Source organism: Mixophyes fleayi, chromosome 6, assembly GCF_038048845.1.
Source record: "Mixophyes fleayi isolate aMixFle1 chromosome 6, aMixFle1.hap1, whole genome shotgun sequence".
Taxonomy (NCBI): domain Eukaryota; kingdom Metazoa; phylum Chordata; class Amphibia; order Anura; family Limnodynastidae; genus Mixophyes; species Mixophyes fleayi.
The window spans coordinates 106,405,238-106,426,009 of record NC_134407.1 but is presented as its reverse complement, the minus strand read 5'-3'; positions in this window follow the sequence as shown (position 1 = coordinate 106,426,009).

Sequence of the window (20,772 nt, the reverse complement as noted above, 5' to 3'; positions counted from 1 at the left end):
ATAGATATTTTCCCAGGCAAGTTTGATCCTGCCGATATATGAAAGTACGTGTTGATAGTAAATCGCCAGTAAAGGGATGTAACCAAAATCGACGTGCTACAAATTACCGTCCCTACTTTTGGCCATTCAAATTATATAAGTCGCCATATGTATGAAGCTGTGATTGTGCAAAACTTCCCCAATGATAAACAATGAATGACGTAATTGCTGAAAAAAAGTGTGGCTACATTAACCCTAGTACTGCCAGCCTAGGTTGGTAGTAGCAAATTTTGGGGAAAAAGCATGTGGTTCCTTCGATTTTTCTGCAAGCAGCACCAGGCTTACAAAGTCGGGACTGGTGGCACTATAGCAGGGCAACCCACAATGTAGGGATCCCTTACCATAATGAAAACCATCCCCAGGCTGGTCAGCATAGGTCTGAATTCTCTAAGGAAATTGGGTCCATTAAAAAAACTGTGAGCCCTACCTGGTGGTGCCCAGCCTGCTAGTGCTCACTCTTGGGCTGTGGGTGTGAGGTAATAAAAAGGTTTAGAAACGACAAGCACCAGAATAACCATGAATACCACTTGCGGAACTATAGGTGCCAGCATGCCCTTCCATATAAGGCCCATTCGGACTTGTTGTGTACCAACACAAAATCAAAATAAAACAGATACCTCATTTTACCATTTAAACCACTTCCAAAAATTAAAATGTGTGTGTATGTGTTTGACTTTATCCCTAATTTCCTAAATAAAAAAAAATATATTTGTAATATTTATACCATAATCACCCCAATAAGTATCTTAACGTGAATCACAACTATTACTACCAGGTTGCATCAAATTTTGATTTACATTTAAAGAAAATGTATTAGAACAGTAAGAAACCAAGGTTTAAATGTGCAAAACTGCACTTTTATTTTTGGATATAATAATAAAAAAAGCAAAAAAGGCTTAGACTAACAACATTAACACAAAACTATTTTTTCTTTTTCTTTGATGTGGGTTCCGGATCAGTGCTACGGTTGGTGGTTGGCCATCTTCCTCCCCTGATCTGCACTTTACACTTGGCAGAGCCGGTGACTGGGATGTACTAGACCAGTGATGGGCAAACTTTTTCAGGGGCTGGCCAAATAAAAAAAAAAAACTTTAGACAGGCCAATATAATTTATTAAAAAACTCAAATATCAAAATATATAATACAAATTTTTTGAATGGGACGGGAGGGTGTTATATAAGCAGTGTTACCTCTATAAGTGCAGCGATCGTACAGACACAGCACTTATTTCAACAGGTTGTTTCAGATCCGTCTTTCTGGTGAGCCACTAACTGACAACACAGGAGCCAATCGAAATCCGCCTTAGTATATGGCCCAGCCCATCCCTTCTTACATGACTTTCAGCCATTAGGGGGCGGGCAGGTGTTTGAGTGATTGACATACGAAGTGTCCTTTTAGGAAGGAGGATGAAGTGTAATGGAGTAAATAGCTGGAAAGGCATAAAAATGAAGGTTCTGACACACAGGGTCGGCTCTAATAATTTTCTGCATATTTTAATGAATTTTTTTAAAATATTGGTGGGCCGGATAGAACCTCTAAGTGGGCCGGATCTGGCTCGCGGGCTGTAGTTTGCCCATCACTGTACTAGAAGTTGTTATGTGACTGCTGTGACTTGATGTTGATGGCACAGGTAGGCGATCCATTATCATATTTTGCATTTGGACAACTGCATTTCAATTCCCCTCATTGTTTCCTAAAGAAAGGCCAATACATTTTGTTGAACTTGTCAGAAATTATCAATAGCGGCAGTTAAATTTGGAGTTGTGGATAGTTCCCATTGGCTTAGCTGAGGTGCTTGCAGAACACTCTGTGGGCCAGCCTCAACAAACTCCACTTCAGGAATATTCTACACACATTCCAGCATAATATGCTCTTCCTCTGCTAGTTCGGATGCTGATTATTGGCTGGTTTCAACATTGCACACTGCTGATCTAAAGTCTTGCTATAGTCTTGGTGGAGGTGTTTCTTGGAAAATTAAACAAAATTACAATATGATCAACATTACCTAAACCAAACCATTTACAGGTGTTTATGCCTGCAGGAAAATGTATAATGACAGTGACATGAAATATGTAACCTTGCTTTTTAGACATAGATGGATTTACATTTGAAGGATTCTCCCTCATCCTGACAAGAAACTGCTAGGATTGTCTGTGTTTGAGACAAACCTGTCTATTGGGAAACGTGAGATGATTGTTTTTAAAAAAAAGTAAGGGATCAATTGTGAAGCTGTGAATTACAAAGATGACCTCCACATGTCCTTAGCACATAATATAGTATGTCAGGCTTTTGCATTCAATGTGCAAAAATGATGCATGATTATTATTTTCTCATAAAGGGTTTAAAAATTTACATTTAGACATTACTCAACAGCCTGAGGCCTGTCCGTGTCCCGGACATTGATCCCTTCACTCTCTAGGGGTGAGTTGTTTGAATTCCTCCTCATAGGAAGTGTATGATATATCCACTGCAGGCCCACCATCAGTCCCTGCAGCTGCTCACCTCTCCTCATCAATCTTCTTCTTGACTGGCCTTATTATGTCTAATAATCATTTGCAGCAATTTTCAATTGACATTTTAATGGGCCCAATCGCATTGACCACATCACAGACAGCTGTCCACAGCTGATTTTTCCGGAAAAACACAGACTTAGCAGATAGAGTGCCCAAAATCCACTCATATACAGGGATTATACTATGTACAAGAGCATGGTTTTCATCAAAATTAAACTGCACATTCAGGGCCGGATTAACGGAATGGAGGCCCCTGGGCTAATGGGGCCCCCATTCCCCCATGAGGCCCCTCCCATTAGCAGCCTGGCCCCCCTGTTAGCCGACCGACCGCTCCCCCCTCCAAGCGCTTACCTTCTCCTCTCCTGTCACTGCAGTCCTCCTTCCGCGGTGCGCTGTAAGCTCCTTACTGAGGAGATCTCGTGACACTCTTGCGAGATCTCCTCAGTAAGGAGATTACTGAGCGCTGAAGAAGGAGGACTGCAGTGACAGAGCTCCAGCATTGATCAGGCCAGGGGCGCCCCCGCCCCCGTCCCAATCAATACCTCTGCTGAACTCTGTCAAGGGCCCCCTGGATGCCCGAGGCCCCTGGGCTGTAGCCCAGTTAGACCTCGGGTTAATCCGGCCCTGTGCACATTGCACCCAGATTTATTCTTCCTAAATGAAGATGCTGCCTCTTCCAGAAGCTCCTGCTCTTCCTTACCTGCTTGCTCCTCTCTCTCCTCCTCCCTACTCTCCCAAGACTCCTCACCTCTCATTCCTCTCACCATCCTAAACACGAGACAAAGCACATGGGAAATACAGAAACCAACATACAAATACACTCACAAACAAAACACAGGAGAAATACAGAAATCAACAAACAAATACATTCACAAACAAAACACAGAGAAAATACAGAAACCAACAACTAATACATTTACAAACAAAACACAGACTTTATGCAACAAACAAAAACATGTACCACCACCAAAAAACAAACTGGCTCTAAACACACAGACTATTAGATATACAAGGGCAGATAAACCAAAATCAAAAAAACTAATGAACAATTAACACTTCCAATCCCCTTTTCAAACTATACACACTCTCCTTCTCTATCCACTATTCTCACTATACTCCTTGTGGAAGTCAAATAATTGGATGAAGTAGGCTAAATAAATTAATATTGGTTTCCTGTGCGATTGCGATTAGTACGCCATATTTAATGACGAAATCACATGGGAAAACAACACACTCACTTACATTTTGTAAATAGTACACATTTATTAAAGTTCCATTCCACATTCATTTATTAGTAAATGTATTAGATATCATTTATACTTAGATAATACTACAGTAAATGTAATTATGGTTCAGGTCCTCAGAATTGTGTGGAGCTTGGTCTCATATCAATATATTTTACCAGCAGAAATCCAGTGTTATTTCTGTCTCGTTTGCACCTTGCGAACGCTAGTTATAAATAATGTCACGCTTTCATACACCAAACAACCAGTGCACAGTGGTACCTGAGAATGCAAGAAACTTTGACCTATGAATGAAGACCTTACAACTGTAACTGAATATCACTGTGATGACAGTACTTTTACAACTGTACAGTGCATAAATTGTTGATCTCTAGCTTTGGTCCCCAGAGCGTTCTGATTCAAGCTTGAGTTGGTGCCAACTGACACTTGTGTAATGTATTCGGGTACACTTTCCTGAATTATCTTATACCTTTTTATGCATTATCGTGGTTTGCTATTATCCTGCTATCTTTTGCTATTTTTCTTTGCTCTTTGTGCGTTGGAACCACATTAATCGCATCGGACAATATTTATTGGTAGCGACAATACGAACAAAACATCCTTAAATTCATATCAACTCAAATAAGGAAGGTAGATTGCTTTTTATAATGTTGGTGAGGTCAAAATTGGACAAGTTTTCCATTAAAAACTTCCAACCAATCAGAAATGAGTATTGGTTTGAGAATCCCAATTTAAACACTGAACACAAGCAATTTGAGACTTTTTTTGTTTTCGTAAAAACTGCTGAAACTCATTTGAGATCGACGATGATTTCTAATTTGGGAATCAAAATCGCTATTTCATACATATGGTGACTTGGATGCTAAAATCTAGCGATTTGCAGCAATATCAGATTCTGGTCATAAACTTACACAACAATGTAATGCTCTCAACTGCTCTCCACAATACCAGAACAATCTTTTAGTATTATTTCTAAAACAAAACAATGAGTCAGAGGAAATGGCTAAAGTGATTTTTTTTTTTTTGCAAAAGCAGTGTCTTCCAGACAAACAGCAGCATCTCATCCAGATACACTACATAACACCATCATAGATGCCATAAGTGGATAATGTACATGCAACAGGGCATCTGTGTTATATTGTGCTTGGGTCCTGCTTGGGTACCTGGAAAAGGTGTACTGCCAAAGGCTAATTTGTGGGGAATTACAAACTTCTCTATAAGAAATGATTTCACGAATTTTCTTCAAGTACAGAAGTCTATTATCTGCGTGTAACACCCCCCTAGTGGTGTTTTAGTTAAACCTTTACCTCAGTGAATAGAGGAGGGGTCACCTAGAGGGTAAGATAGAAGTTTCTGAAAAGTTACATAAACTGGTTACCATGGTGATAACCCAGCCCAGCCTGTGAGACTAAGTGAGAGGAAGGAGGGGCTGTCATTAAGGGGGGATAGGAACTGAGAAGGGAGACACAAGAGGAGAGTTGTAGCTGGGGACCTGGGGTGGAAGCTCCCAGGCTCCCCCAGCATTCCCTGGAAGTCTGAGCATGGTGACTGAGCCAGGGCAAGGAATGTGTGCCCTGGATGAGGGGGAGAACTCCATGCCACTATAGAGAACCCAAGAGAGAGGGGGACACTTCGCATGGAAGAGGCCCTGGAGTGAGGGCTGCTACAAGAGGCAAGGTAGCTGTAGTGTCAGATCCTGAGGCTGAGAGTACACAGAGTGACGTGTCAGAGCACAGGAGACATCATCCCCGCAGAGGAGGGATGAGCTGCAGTTGAGAGGTACACAGAGTGTGTCAGAGCTGCATGGAGGAGAGGCTGCCTGCCTATTAGCATCCATGCATGTGCCCCTGCAGAAAGGGTATCTGCAGTGAGTATGGAGTGTAAGAGAGACCAATGATTTATGTTACATAACATCTGGATAACATTAAGAACTGTGCAGGAGGAGTAATGAGATATATTTGCAACCATATTAGTATTGCTCATTAAGAACTGTGCTGGAGAGAGTAAGGAGCTGTACATATATTTCTTTATTGCTGCAACCATTATGATTATCGTGCTGGAGGAAGAGTGTAAATAAAGAGTTGAGTTTGTTATAGAGATGGTCTGGCGCCCAAATTATTGTGACTTCTATTACACTGCACCAAAGTGACATTACCTGTGTCCCACTAACTACAAAGAAACACCTGCATGTGCAGGGACCCCCTGATCATTTACACCTATGCCCATCAGCTAGCCAGGGCTTGAGAAGGAGGTGCACTGTGTACCCTTTGCACCCCACACTACACACAGTGACAGGGGGTTACATGCGAATGAACCCTTTTCTCCCTTGTTCCACCTGTTTACACTTCAAAATTATAGGTGCCTAGCTTCAAATAAATCCTGTGGGTCATGCAGCTACTTTGTATTTAATCATGTCTAAAGCAATGGATACAGAAGGAAGATAGATGGCATTATGCACAGTCACTCTATCATGTGCAGTGGTTGGACAATGAATGAGAAATGTTTTCATTTCTTGTTACATTTTGATAAAATAGTGGTAAATACACATATTTAATATTTTATATAAACATTTTTTTTTATTTATTGGTCCATGCTAAGTGTTTTTTTTTCTCATTGCTGGTGTCAACTTCGGTTTCTTGACTGGTCGACAAGCTCTACACCCAAACTCTGCAAGGCGCCTCTGGACAGTTATTAAATAAATATTAGCCTCCTTCCACATCATCACATGCTTTCCTGGAAATTTTTGGTTCTCTGTTGCAATTTTCCTAAGCAGTCTGTCCTGTCTGAGCGTAGTTTTACGAATGTTTTTGTGTCAAGAAGGTGATTTAACCAGTTTGCGCTGCCACCTGGTAGGAAAATATGGCCACAAACTGCCTTAGTGAAACTATTATGTTGTATGTTTATATCATAGACTATAAATCAAAACATATTTACTATATATTCAATATTTTTGACGTGCAAAAAAAATGTTTAAAAATTCATTGTCCAACCACTGTAGTTCCCATTCACAAATTATAATCTTAACACTTCATTGCCAATTTATCCAAAATTTGAATCAACATATGTACCACTTTCTTCCTCACTTTAGCTTTTATACCTATTATATTTCTGCAGTTGCTGTATATGCTGGAGCTTCTTTCTTTTACGTAATTTATGCTCCCAAGTATACAAGTTCTTATCAATTCTGTATTTTTCAAAGCAGAGACGTTGATCTTTTCTACACAATTAATCTGCAAGAGCCATGAAAGGTCTTCAAAATTAATTACACATTATCAGAACTGTATAAATAAGTAAAAAAAAACTTCTGAAAATACAATACAGTTTCAAAATCGCCTTGTTTTACAGTTGCATGAAAAAGGCTAAAAGACAGGAGTTGATGAATGGAAATCCAATGGCATGCTGGGACTTCAGTAGTTATAAAAATATTTATGGTGGGATACAATTACAGAGTAAATTTGTACATTGCTAGCAAGGAGCTTGCTAGAAAATAGAGCTACACATTTATTTAATTTATCTATAATGCATTTAATATGATTAGTTTTTTGCTTGCCTTTATGCAACAGTACACTTTGTTATCAGAGCTCCCTCTACAGCTGATAATCACAGAAGCAGATAACAGAAAATACTGCTGAGGTCAATGTATGGTAAGCTTACCAGCAATAAAAAAGTAATGAAAAATATATTATATTCATTTAAACCTTCACACTCTTTGGTGAACATCTTAATTTATCAATGAAAGTTGTGTTATATAGGATTAAACCATACCTTAATATGAAGAATCACAAAATACCTTTTAACTCAGACATATTATAATTTCTTAAGATATATATATATATATATATATATATATATATATATATATATATATATATATATATATAATAGAGAGAGAGAGAGAGAGAGAGAGAGAGAAAGAGAGAGAAGGAAAGAGAAAGAGGTAATTCCCTATCAACTATTGTTTATGTTACAATTTGTGGAAGTTTTGAGAACAGATGCATTTTTGCTATATGCTGATATCAGAGTAAATTTATTGTTATTTGTTGTTGTTATTGTTGTTCTTGTTCTTGTTTGTGATAGATAGGGTTACCAATTTTGGTAGTATTCTTTTTACTGTTAAAGTTAAAATAGTTACACATTTCTATTAGTGCACATGATTATTTTGAAGAAATATTCCTTGTTAAATGTGTTCCCTTATTTGTTTTAGACGGTCCCCTTGTAGACTAGAACTTGGCAATACTACAAATTGTGAAAAGCATGCCAAACATACTGGTCCTCACACAGGTTTTGCTGAACCACTTTGCTGTTTATTTTCTTGTCAGGATATAACAGCCTCTGCAGTGTCTTCAGCAGTCACACCAAACATATTCAAAATATTTACAAAGTCCCATAGCCCTAACGCTGGCTATTATAGTTAGATCCCTAACTGGACAATGGACACTTGTTGGCACCAGTTTTACCACCCACAGCACAAACCCAGTTATTTAAGCCTCCTGTCAAAGCATTGCGCTAGCTGATTCTTTAATTGATTAGGGCCAGGTGCTCCACCTGTATTCCTGTGCTGTGTGTGTGTGAAAGTGTACCCAGTTAACCCTGTCTGCATCCTCAGCCTGCAGATTCGCAGGAAAACTATTATTCTTACCTTTACTAGTGTGTGGCAAACTACCCCTATTGCCATAAAATGTACCTCAATTTTTAGAACATTTGTATATTTGCTTCTAGTTTAGAATAAACTTTCATATTTTTTTCCCTGCAAAAGCTGATTTGGAGCTTCTTATACTAAGCAACTCTCTCTCGCAAGGTGGCTCTGTCAACCACGAGGTCACCTACAGGATGCAGTAGCACCACATTCTATATACACATTATATTGTTTTATGGATGTCCTCTTCTTTCCTATTGGTATTCACTGTCTCTACTGTTGTGGTTTATCTTCTTTACTTCTTATTCTAATTTCTTATTCTATCCTACTCTGTCTGACCTCTAGCCCTAATAACTGAACCTCCTATTTGCCCCTCTTTTAGGTTCCAAATTCTCTTCCCTGTCATTTCACTGACTTACTCTGATCCCTTCCTTATATAACCTTTCTTCTACTTCTCACCCATCAGACTGTTATTCGTTTTTATTGTCTTTAAGAATAAATTTCCTTTCTTCTTCTTTCAGTTTTTCCCTACCATATCTGCCTTTCTGAACTTGCTCTTCATCTTTCTACCCTCTGTTTTTCATTCTTTTTTTTTACTTTATTTAGGTAATGTTTCTAAGTTTCACCTTATTCCTTTGTCTCTATATTTGTCTGGTTCCAAAAGTTTGTCCTCTTTTATTTTGGTTTTTCTCTTTCCCTGCTCTGATACTTATCTCTCTCTATTTTATTTAACACCCTCTTTTTACTACTTTCACTCTCTCCTGCATTTGCTTCAATTTATCGCCCTTTTTTTATTCCCCTCTGCTCTGTTCTGCTCAATCCATTTTCCCTGTTTACATTTATGCATTAATCCCCTTTCTATTCTCCCTCTCTCTCTCTTTCCAATTTGTATATTCTACTTATTTTTCTCTCTCTCTATGCCCTTCTACATAGAACAGCTGTCTGAACCATTCATGAATAATTCACAGTGCCATATCAACAGCTCAGATGAGCCTGACCTGTAGGGGACTCAAGGTCACTTCTCATTGATCCTCAGTGGAGGAGCAATAGGAGACTCACTCTGGTTATGTGGAATGGGGGAGGAGATTGCATGCATTGCATTCCATTTTTCAGTAAATGCAGAGGTTCACTGCTCTCCAGTCTCCTTAAAGGCACAGTATTGTTAGTAGTATACAATTGCAATTGGCTATAATTGGTGGGCTTGGTTCAGGTGATAGACAGTGAGAAAATTGTGTGAAATATCAAGGATAAGTAGAAGTGTGTAGGTGTTAATGCAGTGGTTTTTCTTCCACAGTCTGTCAGTCCTGTTATTCTGGACTTACCCTGGCTCAAGGCCCACTCGCCACAGTTCAATTGGCTCCAAAAACAAGTCAGTTCCTGGGGCCCCAGCTCGAAGCAACATTGTTTGGCTTTGGTGCAACCTTGTAGAACCTCAATTCCTTGTCTAGCCTCCTCTGTTCAGTTGGTTCTTTCTGAAGCCTATGATGATTTTTGGGATGTGTTTAGCAAAGTTGCTGCTGAGTCCCTGCCTCAACATCGACCCAGGGACTGCCCTATCAACATTATAACCAGCAGGAGTATCCCTAAGGGCAGGGTATTTTAATTATCTCTTCCTGAAATTCAAGCCATGACCAATTACATCTCTGAAAATCTTGAATGAGGTTTTATCCACAAATCTACTTCCCCCGCAGGAGAAGGTTTCTTTTTTGATAAAAAGAACGATGGTACCCTTAGACCCTGTATTGATTACCAAGTTTAATGATATAATAGTCAAAAACCACTATCCGCTTCCTCTCATATCGGAACTTTTGACTAGATCCGTGAAGCCCAGATCTTCACTAAACTAGACCTCAGAGGGGCTTATAACCTGAATCAGATTCATCAAGGCGACGAATGGAAGACCAATTTTATTACCAGAGATGGACGCTATGAGTACCTTGTGATGCCCTTTGGGCTCTGTAATGCCCCAGCAGTTTTCTTTATTTCTTTATTTATTAATAGAGATGCTCACTGACCCCGTGTTTTGGTTTTGGTTTTGGATCTGGATTACCTTTGTGTTTTGGTTTTGGTTTTGTTTTTGCCAAAACCGCCCTTGCGTTTTTTGGTTTTGGTTTTGTTTGGTTTTGTTTTGCTATTTTTTACAGAATTCCATTTTTTGGGCTAAAATAACATAATTTAGGTATTATTTTGTACATACATTATTATTAACCTCACTAACACTAATTTTCAGTCATTTCCATTCAATTTTGATCATCTCACAGGTCACAATATGCTTTTCATACACTTTCAGCCAAATACTGCAGCGATCTGGCTGGATAGTAAGTGACAGAGCAATGACTCAAACACACGGAAGTTCCTACCACATCTAGGAAACATGGCAACGAGCGCTTCACATGTTTCTTGGATAAGTGAGGTAATTCTGCAGGTAATATATGGCAACGAGTGCTCCACCTGTTTTTTGGATAAGTGAGGTTATTCTACAGCTAATAAATGTCAACGAGCTGACCCCCCCGGATGTGTTCTTTTATCAGACACACACCAATCCAGGGTGCCAGACAATGCACTGGAAAGAGCTATTGAAATCCAAAGTAAAAAAACTAGTTCATCAGTGAGCTTAGAATCAGCCCCAATGAACTGCTTTAATCAAAATGACCACCCTACACTTATAGTCAAAGTTACAAATAAGCAGCTTGCAAAGACTGTATGATAAATCAAAATGACCAAAGCACCTTTTCTCTTTGGGTGTATATTACACCCTACACTTATTAGTGCAAATTCTGAAAAATACAGTGCTGATATATCACTATTTCAGCAGTCAGCAAATAGTTTTTTAGAAGGGGGAATATGTGACACCCCAAACACTTGTGGTGCAAATTCAGAAATATATAGTGCTGGTATACTAGAATTTCAGCAGGCAGAAAATATTTTTTTTAGAAGGGGGGCATATGTGACACCCCAAACACTTGTAGTGCAAATTCAGAAATATATAGTGCTGGTATATTAGAATTTCAGCAGGCAGAAAATTGTTTTTTAGAAGGGGGGAGTATGTGACACCCTAAACACTTATAGTGCAAATTCAGAAATATATAGTGCTGGTATATTCGAATTACGGCATGCAGAAAATAGTTTTTTAGAAGGCGGGAATATGCGACACCACCAAACACTTGTAGTGCAAATTCAGAAATATATAGTGCTGGTATATTAGAATTTCAGCAGGCAGAAAATAGTTTCTTTAGAAAGAGGGAATATGACACCCCAAACACTTTGTAGTGTAAATTAGGAAAAAGGCCTCTTCTTTACTCCTCTCTTCCTACTCTATTACTGCTCTATTACTGCTCTATTCCTACTCTATTCCTATATTCCTACTCTATTCCTGCGACCTAACCCTTCTCTCTCCCTCTCTCAAATGGCGCTGGATTGCTGTGGAGGCGGCTATTTATTCATTCTAAAAATTGTGACATCCGACGACATCACAATGACGTTTTGCCATGTTTTGGAATCCGAATAGGCGCAAGAGTACCGAGTCGAGTCGGCTTGGTACTCGGATCCCTGAAGTTCGGGCGGGTTCGGTTTCAAGAAAACCGAGCCCGACCATCTCTATTTATTAATGAAATCTTCAGAGACATTCTGTACCAGTCTATAGTCGTCTACCTTGACGATATCCTTAATTTTTCTCAGGACCTTACCTCACATCAGGAACATGTCAAAGTAGGTTTGTCCCGTCTCCGTGGAAACCATCTGTAGTGCAAGTTGGAAAACTGCTAAGTCGAACAGTCTTAGATACATTTCCCTGGACACCTGGTTTTTGGTATGGGACTCCAGATGGAACCTAAAAAGTGGAGGCCATTCTTAATTGGCCCCAACCTTCGGGGCTCAAAGCCACTCAGTGATATATCAGTTTCTGCAATAACTACCGGCAGTTCATTAAAGACTTTTCTTCCATAATTGCGCCTATCTTTTCTTTCATAATTGCGCCTATTACTTCTCTTACCCGTAAAGGTGTACAAGTCAGGAACTGTCATCAGGGAGCAGTTCTAGTTTTTAAGGCATTAAAAGAGACTTTTATGGCAGATCCCAATCTGAGAGAACATAATAAGCACCAGCTGTTTTATCTCAAGGTTGATGCTTCCTCTGTTGGTGTTGGAGCAGTTGTTTCTCAGTACAATTCGATTGGCACTTTCATCCCTCTCGATTTTTTCTCCAGGAAGTTTTCATCTTGTGAGGCTAACTATAGCATCAGAGACAAGGAACTTATGGCCATCAAGGTAGCCTTAGAGAAATGGCGGTACTTTCTGGAGGGAGCTCTCCATCATGTTACCGTATTCATAAGAATCTTTCCTATCTAGAGTGAGCCCAATGTTTAAATCCCCAGCAGGCCCGTTGGTCACTTTTTTTTCCATATTCAAGCTGATCCATATATGTTTTAAAAAACATATATGACGTAGTATTTATAAACTAGAAATATATGATAACATTTTTATATGTTTGCAGGAGGTTCTGAGTACAGCAACCAAGAAAAATAACTGGAAATTTTTTAAATTCGCATTGATTTAGACTTACAATTTTTGATTTTAATTGAAGTGATAGCCCTTCAGTTGACTTTGTAGGTTGGCATATTAAGTGGGGCACTCACTTTAATAATTTCATATACAGGAAGGTTATAAGCGGTGTTGCATGGGTGATGGGCCAAGCTTAGTTATTTAAGGACACTTGATGTGATTGAGCAGTAGAAAATTGTGTTTTCATGTCCATGAAAAAGGTAACAACTTGTGAAGCATCCTGCGTCAACAGTGGAGAGATTACATCAGTATGCAAATACAATACGACAGTTCAGGTGAAGCGACAGGTATAGGGTATGGTATAGCAGCCAGGGGAGGCACTATAAATAGGATGTGACTAAGGCCTGGCACAGATGTATACAAAGTATCCAATTATAGGTTGGTTAGTAGGGACTCTGGCAGGGCAAATGATGGCAGGCTGTCCAGACCATGGCTCTATGACCAACTCGGCCCCTGAGAAGGTAGCACACACTGTGCCTGCAGAAAGTGTGGAAAGACAGTTTAGGCAAGCTGCAGGGAAGGAGAAGTTTTCTCTTTTAATGAGACAGTCCCTTAATAATCTCAGTAGTAAGATGGCATTGGGGACAGTGTTATGGCTGGTGAATATGGACAGGTAACCTGTAAAGGCAATGGTCAAACTGTTGTTTGCTCTGTTTGTAAGAGGTTTGCTCCACGAGGTAAGGAGGAGGCAAATGCAGCTTGGCCCACTGCTGATCTTGACACAACCTTACACGAGTGAAGGAATTTCTCCAGAGGAGAGCTGCAATCAGGTGAAGCCAGCAGTCAGCACAAGGAGGCCGACCATTGAATGGATCCCAGCTCCGGCGGGACTCAAAAAGGTAAGCCGGGCAAGAGTAAACACTGTAATGTCTCCTGAGGGGAAGCAGGCTGGAAAGCCAGGAGATCTGATGAGGCGAAGAAGGCCCATGCAAGGTGGATGAAGAGCTTAGGAGCAGCTGTAAACCCACTGACTGTCTGATGGTCCCGAATAGTCTCAGTAGGGTCCAAGCAGCATGGTAAGGGGATCTCCAGTTGTTACCTGTAAGGGGAAACACTGAAAAGGCTTATATAAAAAGTAGTTTACGGGATTTCAAACACTGTGAGTCCTCATAATATGGCTTACAAACCACGCCCCTCTCCCCAATATCTTTTTGCTTCTGAAGCATAGCAGAATGCATCATGGGAGGCCAGCCAATGTATTTCATCTATGAATACATAAGGGGTGAAAAGAGCAGCATTCTGAAAAATCTTTATTACTTTATAAGCTGACTCTTGCAAATAAATAACTTTTATAAATTATTATAATTACTTAGTTTGGTTACTATACTGGTTTGATAAGGGGCTGTGTGAAAGCCTGATATGCAGGGTCAAACTGACCCGCTAGAGAGCTGGGGAATTCCCTGGTGGGCCCCGACGCCTGATGGCTCCATCCTCTTCATTGGTGAGGGGAGCAGGGCATTTTTAAAAAAAATACTTACCTCAATCCGGAGCCTCTTCTCCCTCCTCCCTGCTTCAATCACGAATGTGACATCATCACACACGACATTTAGTGAGGAGCGGCACAAAGAGCTTCCATCATGCAAGAAGACAGAAGACAAGAAGAGAAGAAAAGAGAAGAAAGAAGCCAATAGTAAGGTAAGTAAAGGAACAGAGGCAAGGGAGGGGGAAGCAGCATGGCATAGAGTGATGAAGGGAGGGGGGAGCAGAAAGGTACAGAGTGATGAAGGGGAGGAATCAACATGGCACAGAGTGATGAGGGGTGGAGCAGAATGGCACAGATTGATGAAAGGGGGAGAAAGCAGATGGCACAGAGTGATGAAGGGAGGGTGAGGGAAGGCAGGAAGGCACAAAGTGATGAAGGGGGGAGCAGAATGGCACAGAGTGATGAAGGGGAGGAATCAGCAGGGCACAGATTGATGAAGGGGGGGAGAAAGCAAGATGGCACAGAGTAATGAAGGCAGGGAATTCAGAAAGGAACAGAGTGATGAAGGGGGATGCAGAATGGCACAGAGTGATGGAGGGGGTCAGAAAGCAGAAAAACACAGAGTGATGAAGGGGAGGGGAGGGGATGGCACCGAGTGATGAAGGGGGGGAAGCAGAAAGGCACAGAGTGATGAAGGGGGAATGCAGGATGGCACCGAGTGATGAAGGGGGAAGAAGAAAGACAAAGAGTGATGAAGTGGGGAAGCAAAATGACACAGAGTGATGAAGGCAGAGAGCAGAAAGGCACAGAGTGATGAAGGAGGAGTAGAAAAGCACAGAGTGATGAAGGAATGGAGCAGCATGGCACAGAGTGATGAGGGGGAGGGAGGAGCATGGCACAGAGTGACGAAGGGAGTGAATTATCATGGCACAGAGAGGTGAAGGGGGGGGAAGCAGCATGGCATAGTGTGATGAAGGGGGAAAAACAGCATGGTACAGTGTGATGAAGGGGGCCAGGTGAAGAGGAAAAAGCTGCATGGAGGGCGCAGTGTGATCATAAGGCGACACAGCATGGTTATCGTAAGGGGACACAGTGTGATCATAAGGAGGCACAGCGTGGTGATGATGAATGGTGTTAGTAATGTGTGTGTGTGTGTGTGTGTGTGATAGCACAGGGGGCTTGTGACAATGTAATGTGTGGTGTGTGAGTATGAAGGCAGTGGGCTTGTGGAAATGTAATGTGTGTGTGTTAAGTGATGGCTGATTAATGGCTCTTTTGTATGTGGGGTGATGGTGGGGCAATTTAATTTAATAGTGGGGACTATTAATTTAAGATAGGGTGGTTTGGGCGCTATTAATTGAATGTGGGGGTGAGTTTGGGGATAATGAGATCTATTTATTAAATGTGAACATGAATTATTTAATGGCAGCTATGGTTGCGGAAAATAGGTATATTTATTAAATATTATTAATTTATTGGTGGGGCTGTTTGGAGGGAGGGAAATATGTTTATTTATTAAATGGGAATACTATTACTTTAATGTTGAGTTTGGATGGATAGATGTAGATCTATTATTTATATGGGAATACTATTATTATTATTATTATCCATCTATATTCAAAAAAAAACTCTGACCTCTGAATGGATCATATACCCGCATTTAGTACATTTTCCTATTGCTATCTGGCTGGAAAAATGTATTAAATTCATATTTCCCTTTAGAATTTAACTATACCGCTTAGTCTGTTAATACCCAGTATTCTTTTATTACTGTGTGTGTCCCCAATTGTAAATCGCTACGAAATATGCTTAATAATAATAATAATAAAAATAATAATAATATTAATAATAATATGCATGCTACTACTACTACAACTAATAATAATAATAATAATAATAATAATAATAATAATAATAATGAAGGCGGGGGTAATGGTGTCATCAGCACTGACAAAGCCGACAGAGATACAAATTAACCCTGAAAACAATAATAGCGACAGTATGACAATATGGACTTAACATATAGCACTCATTCTGTTTGGCAGCTCTAATGATGTAAAGATGTAAAATGTGAATGCCAGAAATATCTACATAAAGAAATAACGTCATTTCTACACAGTGCAAATGGCTCTTTTAAAGCAGAATTGGGCGCACCCCCTGCCTGGATTACATTATACAGGCGGTGGAGCCGCCCATTGCTGCTTTAAAAGCGCCATTTGCAGTGACGTGATTTCTTTATGTTGATATTTCTGACAGTCGCATTTTACATCTGTACATCGTTAGAGCTGCTGGACACAATGACTGCCTGCTATATGGTAGTCCAAATTGTCATGCTATCGCTATTATTGATTTTGGGATTATTAACTCTGTCGGCATTGTCAAAGCCGTGAATTCATACCACACCCAATGAAAGTGTATATTTAGGTGGTGTAAAATGGCCTTAGAGCTGTACTATCAACTAGATAAAAGATTTTACCAAGGTGCTGTTTTCTCCAGCTCTATAATACAATTCTGTTCTTTACTTTAAAATGATGGCAGAGGAGATGTGTCAGTGGGAGGACCAATAACAAGACACAATCTCTAACATCTCACTTGCACTCCCCTGTTTTTCGTCAAGGATGGAAGAGGAGCACTGAGGAAAATGACTTCATAGAACACCAGGACTCAGGGAAGGGCAGCTTAGTAAAATCTATTAGGTGGCAACTTTAAGTCAAATTAAATAATATATGTATTTTCTGAGAAATTGGTACTTGTATAACAAGCATTTCCTGTCTTAGAGAAATTTACACTATGTTTCTGCAGTGCTACAAAAATTGTCATGGGACAGGTTTATTTGTAGATTTTTTTAACAGCTTGTTGCTATATAGAGGATTTCTAAATGAATAAATCCCAACTGAACTTGCCTATAACATTGGGGCTTTGCAATGCCCTAGTAGAACACAAGTGTAATTTGCGTCTCTTGAGGAACAAACTTAACAACATGGTAAGGGCCAGTATATTTATCCGATTCCTGCTTTGCAGTTTGATAAGCAATCACAATTTAACCGACTAAACTCATCACTTTAGAAATGGGGACTTCTGCAGAGTTTGAATGAGTTCCAAGCCATGTACATCATCACTAGGTGTCACAGTTTAGTAAAAATGTGCTTAATATTAGTCACTTTATGAGCAATGATAGAAATATCAGAAATGTTTTGTTTTTGATTGTTTTTGATTGTTTATTAGTTTAACAAAAATGCAACTTAAACACACCTTGTCCAAAAAAATTATTTTTAATGGGATGGTATGTGTTTTTTAAAGCAGAATTCCCAGTTAATTTTTAAATTGTCACTTATATATTTTGTATATATTGTATGCATACATTTCTTATTGAAGTTTTTCCAGTGGTGCTCCTCCGTTACTGTTGTATAGCACCTGAAAATGTTCATCACTTTTAAATGACCATTGTGTGAATGGGCAAATTTAGTGCTGCAATTTCCATGATTGTGGCTTTTTATTGGTCCACACAGTACACACAGCCCCTTTGTTATGGGCTGATTAATATAAAAAATAAGAACACAGTGACTGTGAAAGAAATTAAAGTTGTAAAAAGTTATGAAAGCAGTACTCGATCTTTGGACCATTAGCTTGACAAGCCTGTCCTATATAGCGCTTTTCTGTCCTGATCTCTCTTTTTGAATTTAACTCTGTTCATCTATCCTCTTCCAAGGTACTTGTTATCTGGAAGAATTTCATATTTATTACATTCTGTACTTTGAAATGGTTTTTTATAATTGCTTTTTCCTAGCCTACCTGATTTAACCATTTGTATCCGTAAGTCTCAGTCCCATGTATTCTTGATCATACAGTTCTAACACAATGGCCCTCCTTTGTGAAGTTTCCCTAGAGATAAGCCAGCTAATTCTAAAAGATCAAAGGCTGACTCAATAATAAAAAAGCAAACAGAGAGTCATTTAACTGGCTGTCAGTCTTGTTAGATTATTTTATGCATTGCTCGCAGCCTTGCATTACTCTGTTTTAGAATGACATGGCAACTTGTGATTAGATAGTAAATTTACAGTTTGAATAGAACAAGCCTCAAAAAAGCTATCAACAGTGTAGAGCCAATATAGAGCAGCATGCTTGACTGCCTGTGTTAACATCTCTACGGTAAAGTTCTTAAGGTTTCACCTTGCACACTAACGGGCCATTTTAGAGTTAGGAATAAATAAAGCTAGAAGGTGCAGATTTGCAACTTAGCAAATCCTTGTTGCACTGCAGGGGGATAAATGTAATATGTGTGAACAAATGGAGTTGAGAGGGGATGCATCCTACGTAAACCCTAAATCACAGTGTAAAAAGGAAGCTGCCCAATATGTGTGCCAGAATTCTCCCTGCATGTATACATTATAACATGGTTTGGCAAGTTACAAATCTGTACTCTTTAGTTGGATTTGCTTCTAAATCTAAATTAGACAATAAGGAAAGGAAGAAGAAAAAAGTCTGGAGGTAGCAATGTACATGGTCTCAAATTTTGTATTTTTTGGGGAAAAAAAACAGAAAAATAAATAGAATAAATAAATAGAATATCAGATTATTCTTCTGAGGCATTAAATGGTATTAGCCATTTTGATAAAAATATCTTAAAATATATAGATGTTTCCTCAACTTTTTTTCCAGACACAAACTTAGAAATCATCATCATCATCATTTATTTATATAGCGCCACTAATTCCGCAGCGCTGTACAGAGAACTCATTCACATCAGTCCCTGCTCCATTGGAGCTTAAAGTCTAAATTCCCTAATACAGACACACACTAACACACAGACACAGACACAGACTAGGGTCAATTTTTGATAGCAGCCAATTAACCTATCAGTATGTTTTTGGAGTGTGGGAGGAAACCGGAGCACCCGGAGGAAACCCACGCAAACACAGGGAGAACATACAAACGCCACACAGATAAAGCCATGGTCGGGAATCAAACACACGACCCCAGTGCTGTGTGGCAGAGGTGCTAACCACTAGGCCACTCTGCTGCCCATTAGAAATGTTTGTCCCTGAAAGTGTCACAATGTTTCATTGACCAACTGCATATCAAATGACAGTCCTTATTTTGGCGGGTCAGTATCCATAGGACATTGCCTAAAATGGGCATGATTTGGGTAGGTTAGTGATATGGACTAATTTTTCTTGATATTTTGTATATATTGTATGCATACATTTCTTATTGAATGAATCCTAAGAGCCTTTTTAACCCTTTTCTTCTCTTAATAGAAAATAAATTCAGCAGGGAATCCCATCAATTATATGTAGATGAGCAGAAATGTATCTTATCAGCTGTATTTTGGGTTTGAAGCTTTGCTTAAGCAACATATATTTTTAGTTTAACATATATTTTTAGTTTTTGTGTGTTACTCTGTAGAGTTTCTTGATCATCTGTTGCTGACCTGACTTGTCTTCTCACAAACCCTATTTGCTTGTGATCCTAATTCATTTTCTGACAATGTTACCCATCCTCCTTTTTTGGCCTGTCTCTAACTATGTTTGTCTCTCATACCTTGATTTTTGGTACTAATTGTTTTAATTTTGTGGATATCAACGTAAACATGAAGATAAGGCCTGTGAGTTCCCACCCTGAAGTCCATCACCCTCTTATGGAGGTTCCTGGTGATAACCATACACTCATTTAGACTGTGTCTCAATTGAGCCCTAAACGCTAGGGGCAGAATTAAACCATTACCACAGCAGACAATGGCAGTGGGTAAAATAATGTGATACTCTGAACACATGAAATTAAGGGTAAATATCGAGGTACAAAATAATAGATGATACAAATATAAAAATAAAACATTGTCCCTTTCCTTAAGACTATGCACATTCAATTAAACACAACTCATTTTTTATTAAAGGAATAGCGTTGTCTATTCAATACTAATCCATAACACCGGTCAACACTCATTGTATTGATAATCATAATAGAATGATTTTGGGGAACTTTGTGGTGCTGATTCCAAATATGACATTTGATTTCGCTAGAATGGCTCTAATTTTTGAGATAATTGGTACTCCACTGAAAGCCATAACAATGAAAAAAAAATAATAATCAGTCAGAGCCTAACTACAAATCACATTAAAATTGTCTCAAATCATACAAAAGTAAGCACATGAAATACATAATGGCCTTTTATTTGGTATAATAACAGATAAACATAATAAGCTGATTTGGATAATTACAATTAATGTATCGAAAAATTCTGTTTGTTTGATTTTCTGTTATGAGGACTATCAGGACAGTCACGTTGGAGGCTCCAGCAATCATCTGCCATAATGTGTCTGTCCCATGTGTCCCATACCTTTTCTCCATCATCTTTATA